Source organism: Falco peregrinus, chromosome 1 (assembly GCF_023634155.1).
Source record: "Falco peregrinus isolate bFalPer1 chromosome 1, bFalPer1.pri, whole genome shotgun sequence".
Taxonomy (NCBI): domain Eukaryota; kingdom Metazoa; phylum Chordata; class Aves; order Falconiformes; family Falconidae; genus Falco; species Falco peregrinus.
In genome coordinates this window covers 6493908-6499907 of record NC_073721.1, presented here as the reverse complement: position 1 = coordinate 6499907, position 6000 = coordinate 6493908, and positions in this window count along the sequence as shown.

Sequence of the window (6000 nt, the reverse complement as noted above, 5' to 3'; positions counted from 1 at the left end):
TGCCAGTACTTCGGAGACCACTGAAGATTCAGTGGTATGGCAATGCATAGCTTGTCAAACTGCAGCTATATCTTTTCATTAAAAATAAATATCTGTCCTCATACACCAGAAGTATGTCATGAAATATTAACTTCATGGTGTATCCAGATGCTTCCTTTAAAAGCAAGGAAATAATAAACCCAAACAATGTTTTCTGGGCTAGGATCTAAAGGACCTAGCCCTGAACGAAGTGATGGGAATTTTCAGCCCAATTCCTGGACTGAGAGCAGCGTTGAAACAAATCATAGCGCGATTCCCTTGTTCAAAAGTGGCCTTCTCCACTACACTGCTAAACCCCTTGTTTGCTGCTGTAAGTCTAAAGAACTCCTTTTTTCACTGCCTCTAGCAGGAATTAGAGACACAGCCTTTCAACTGCTCTTTACTGTTGCAGAAAAAATTAGAAAGGAGGGCAAGTCATAGTCACTTCAGAACTAATGAGAAATTGAGGTTATTTTTGGATTATATTGGTGCGAGAATGCTTTCATATTTTTTGTACTGCTGTGAATCTAAACGTCTCTCAATTCTAATTCTTGAGCATGAAAAGGATCACTCCTATTAACGATGTTAATACCAGCATTAAAACATCAGCTGGTAATTTATCCCCTTTCTCCATCAAGACTTGTACTGCAGCTCAGTAAATATATTTTGCTTATCCAGAGCAAGAAAATAGGGCTGGGAAAAGGCATAACTCTTTGATGGAGGGAAACAAACCAAAAAGACTGTGGAAGGAGAAGGAGAAAAGGGAAGAATCAGATGAGACATGGAAAAAGAGAATCAGAAAATCGCAGAGGATGGAAAAGTAAGCGTAACTGAACCTGCTGTTTGGCTGCAGAAATTCATTCATTCGACTTATTCTACCCAAGTGTAGGAAGGATGGATGAAATGCCAATATCCAAAACACTATGTCCAAATTTCAGGAACGTTAGGCAAAACGGGGATCCACAGTTTTGGAACCACCTTAAAAAATTAATAAAATAAAACTTTTAAAATTATTATTACTAAGGTTAGCCTTCTATTTTTATATATACAAATAATGAATAGTTCATGCCTGCTGTTTACGAAATACTCAGTATTTTTTACCAGCAGAAAACAAGACTAGATGATATGAGTTCTAATAGTCAACTGGTAAGAAAAGATTGGAAGACAAAATAAGATTGAGGATCCTGAGAAAAGGAAATTCTTTTAAGAATGTTAATAACAAGAAAGCAGTCTGATGTGTTCATGCATTCTTTTTTGCCATATTCAACACAAATCTAGCATAACTGATTACTTACCACATTTATACTTTATCATTAACAACACTGGGGACCAAAGGGGACTGAATTACCCAAGTAAAAATTGTATAAATATACACTTGAAGACATCGGGTTTTCATATCTTTCTAAAAGCAACTCTCTTTTATTTGTACTACTCTTTAAAATAAAAAATTCAGTAGTAAAAGAAAAAAAAAACCCTCAGAATAATCAGTGAAGTCAACCTAAAGGAAGAATTAAAAGAGCTTTATAGCTTACACAGGAATTTTCCAGTGTGCTGAATTAAATGCTTTCCTAAAGATTTTAAAACATTTTAGCTAATGTATAAGTTTGCAACTTTACACTGGCAGCCCAGTGAAAGAGCCTTTAACTTAACTCTGGTAAGTTGCTTTCTAGTACCTCACTTCCAATGAAGTTGAACAAAATATTCCCTCTAGAACAAATTAGAGCAGAGAACATGTCAAGCCTTCCACTAAAAGCCTTGGAAACTCTAACAGAAAGCCTGTTATATTTGTGGGCTGAATTGCTAACAAAGATGCTCTGTTCTTTTTTGTTCGCAGAGACTAAACATTCAGAGTAATATTAGGTTCTTTCCTAAAACCCAACAATAAGTAGCTAGTCATTATTACTGCTATGGTACCACACTGATTATGATAAATACATGGAACTAATTTCAATGAATACGGAATTCTGTTAGGAATCCCACAATTTCATTTAGTTTGAATCAGTATCCTTTTCAAAACCATGTCATTTGTGGTTGAATCCACAATAGGGTCCTTTTGTAGGTAGTGGCACAGCAGAAAGAGATCCTTTTGCCAAAACTAGTTCTAAAGTTCAATATTTACACGCAGTAGTATTGGTATTGTGTAATATTAAAGGGCTTGCTTTCTACCATCATACAGTATAGAAAGTTATACTTTAAAGCTAGTTGATTAAAATCTGTCTGCAATTGTAGAAAGTAAAGCATCTATGTACTGATTTTGCTCTAGTTTTCTCAGTTATCATTATTTACAAATCAGTACATAAAATTTCAGAATATGTTTTAGAAGTCAAATAAATATTTAACATTTGCCTTCGGCTTTCCCAGGGAAAAATTGCCCAGCAACAGAATTGCTTATTTCTCCTTCTAAGAGGAGACACAGTTGCCTCATAAAATGAAACCTAAATATTGATTATGTACCTAGAGTGGTTGGCATCCACATTGCTGTAGCCTGGGATGGCACCGAGCTTGGTGGAGCTAATTTAAATTAGCTGCCTATCATTTCACTTCCTCGTTATCAACAACTGTTACCATTTTCCACCTACATATGGCAAATCAGCCTCTGGCTTACCTACAGAAGTGTGTTTAGATTTGCCAGCTCATGGAGCTGCTGATGTCCAGAACTATAGGGTTATTACACACGTGGTGTGTACTTTCCCTGCTAGGCAACTTTCATGGCTGGTGATCAAGCTGCCTTGGAACACAGGGTGCTTTATGTTGTAAGCTGGGATTCAGCCACTGTGCTTAATTAATTAGTAGTCCTCACTTTAAAAGACTAGAGCATGATGTGCAAAATTAACAGTAACATGCACATACGTACCCAACAAGCTCCTGAGCCTACCCAAGTTGATTTTTTAAATAGAGATAATATAGAAGACAAAGAGAATGAAAGTAAGTACTGAGGCTGCCACAGTGCAGCTCCGGTAAAAATAAGCCCCAAGCTTTCTCAGGCTTTCCCAGCCTACCTTGCAGAAAATAATGAAATTATGAATATGTTTTCTAGGCATCTAAAAGGTAATATGCCCTGATATGTGCTCTGTCCTTCCTCTTCTTGACTACTGGTAAAATATATCCTTTACTACATATTGGAAACGATACAAATTGAACCACATATCTTCATGTGACAGAAATCTACATCATGCGAGATGGGCCAGACAGCGATTACTTCTGTATTTAAACAAGCACATGAGTTACGACTAAGTGCTGTGTGGCATGAATTCCAGGGTTCACGCTGGAGAACAAAGTTTTACCACCTCAGTCACAAGTAGCATGAAGTGTTCAAATCTAATTTCAGTTTGCCTTCAGTGGCATTCATGGAAACGGGTACTAAATCAGGATGTTTCTGCCCTCCTCTGACCTGTGTTACTGTATGACAAAACATCGTTGCTGTATTCCAATTAGCCATGGAATTAAAAGTGCTTCTTCTACTCCTGCAGTTACTGGCTGGACAGGTCAGCATTCGATAAGGTAAGACATTGATGTGAAGATAAAGTAAGTTGCTCCTTCTGCCGCAACATGGATGAATGCACCCAATCTCACAACATCACAGAATTTAAAGATGAATGAAGTCCCTGGTGTTGTTTCCTAGTCCTGGGTTTAGAAATCGCTTTTGCAGTAGCTCACAGCTACAACTTAGAAATGGGTCTCATTCTCATCTAGCAGAATATCCTGTTTCTCCTCCTACATGTCACTGACATGACGGGTGGCTGAGGAAGCCCACAGAACAGCAATAAAACATGATTCCTGCTGGGAAACCCCTGGCGCATTGTTCTTGAAGCTCTCGGATACCGCTGCAGTGAGCACAGTCACCAGAACACAGTGTTCTCCAGTGCTGGGAATGCAGATCCCTGTGCACTCGAGTGTGCCGTTACAGTCCGATTCCTAAGGCTATGCAACAAATGGAATGCTTAAAGGGGAATGCAGGCTGAAGCTGTATTAATACACTGCCTCACCCCATTTTGCTGTCCCCACAACTGTTTCCTATAGAACCGTGTTAGAAGGAAATCCTGCTCTGAGTAGCTTCTTTATTACACAAAATCCAGACGAAGCAGCTAGCAGTTTCAAAAAATCCAAGCAAAAGATGAACAAATGGTCTTTTATTGTTACTAAGTACTAAACCATCAGGCCATATTCAAACTTCAGAGTGTTTGCTTTGCAACTTCTGCCCAGCCCAAGTGCCCATTTTATTTTGTTTCACGCTACTCATGGTTTTAGACCTTATTCTTCCATTTACCTCCTATACTTAACTGTCCTGCTTCGTTATGTTCCCTTTTGGGTCAAGAGTAATTTGAAATGACGGTGGCAACTGCTGGCAACTTTCTACTACATTTACAAGCAAAAAAAAAAGAAAAGGAAAAAGTAATTACCCAACCATTTCATTGAAGTCAATAAGGCCATTCTTGGCCTGAAGTGTTACTTACGATTACAGATAGCAGATGTCTGCTTTTAAGTCATGGTCTCCTATTAAATACTGCACAAGAATACTAAATATTATAAATGTTAAAGACTTGAATTTATCACACGTTTATTATGAAAGCTTTAATACTTTTATAAGTGTAACCCCGCAACTATAAACACAGTATAGTACTAAGGCTACAGTGCTGCAAATGTCAATTGGCTCATAAATAATATACATCAATTTCATATATGCACAAATTTAATTACTTAGACTTATCAAATTTCACCTGGATGCTGATTATTAGATGCAATAGTGTGCTGGCTGAAAGTATGCCCCTATCCATCATGGTCAAGCACAGTCATAACTGACATATTTTGAAACATGTAAGCAAGGGTTCAGCAGACAAATTCCACTGAAGGTGGAGCCTGCAGGGCTCGGTGCCCCGTGGGGTGGGATGCCCGGGGTGTGTGGGGACAGGCCAGGCAGCAACACGGTTATTGCAGTGGAGCCCAGGGCCACGAGATGGCTCCAGGCACATACATTCGAGCCTAATAAATTTTCAGACTCTACTTGTCATAATTTCATTAAATGGCAACTACTGAAATGTGCTGATACATTAACTTTTAATTAGGCACAATCATGAGCCAATTGTCGGCACTTGTGTAGTAACCAAACAGAAACGTTATTGATTTGTTTTTATAAAACTTTAAATATGATATCTAGGGCAATTAAGAAATGCACGGTTCCATCATGCTGATTGAGGTTTGTAATTCCTTTGAGCTTTGTTCTTTGAAGTTGATTTTGCCCAACTGAGTACCAACAGGTACAGAGGGAAGAAATCATCAGCAGTATAGATGGAATAGCAGACAAGTCCACCGATGATGGAAACTTCCCAGCTGCCATATGCATCTGTGTAGACAGGTACAGAGTAAGTAAAACGTTCTCAATCTTGGCTCTGTTTTCTTCAGCAAAGCCCTGCACGACTTTGGAGTTACTCTAGTGCTATATCTACAGCTGTGCAGTGCACCTGGGTGTGCATTATAGAACAAACTCTCCAGTAAGACCAGCAGCACTACTTAGGTTTCTCTACTGACCAGGACACCTCTTCCCCTAGGCAATACTTATGAAGTTGTTGAAGCTTAGAACTAGAATAAAGGCTGTCTTTCCATTGACATATACTGATTTCGGAATCCTTGGCACACGAAGACATTTGTCCTATACTAGGCAAAGATTTCTGCTAAGCCCTAGAAACAGGTTTTGCTGGTATGAATTAATTCTCATACAAAATGAACTCACCAAAATTAGCAAACTAACCTGCAATGGACTAATAAAGTGTAACAGATAAAATCTCCTGAATTAAAGTATTTGAACTATTTTGTGCTGGCAGTGTTCCCCTACTCCAAGTAGTCTAACCAATTCAGAAAGCTGAAATTCTTGACTGACATAAACTGGCCAAAGAGAGTTTAAAGTTGGCTCTTGGCTGCCACTCCCCTAGAAGAGAGCTCTGCCTGTACTTCAGTCTCGATTGCTCCAAATGTCAATCAGCACAA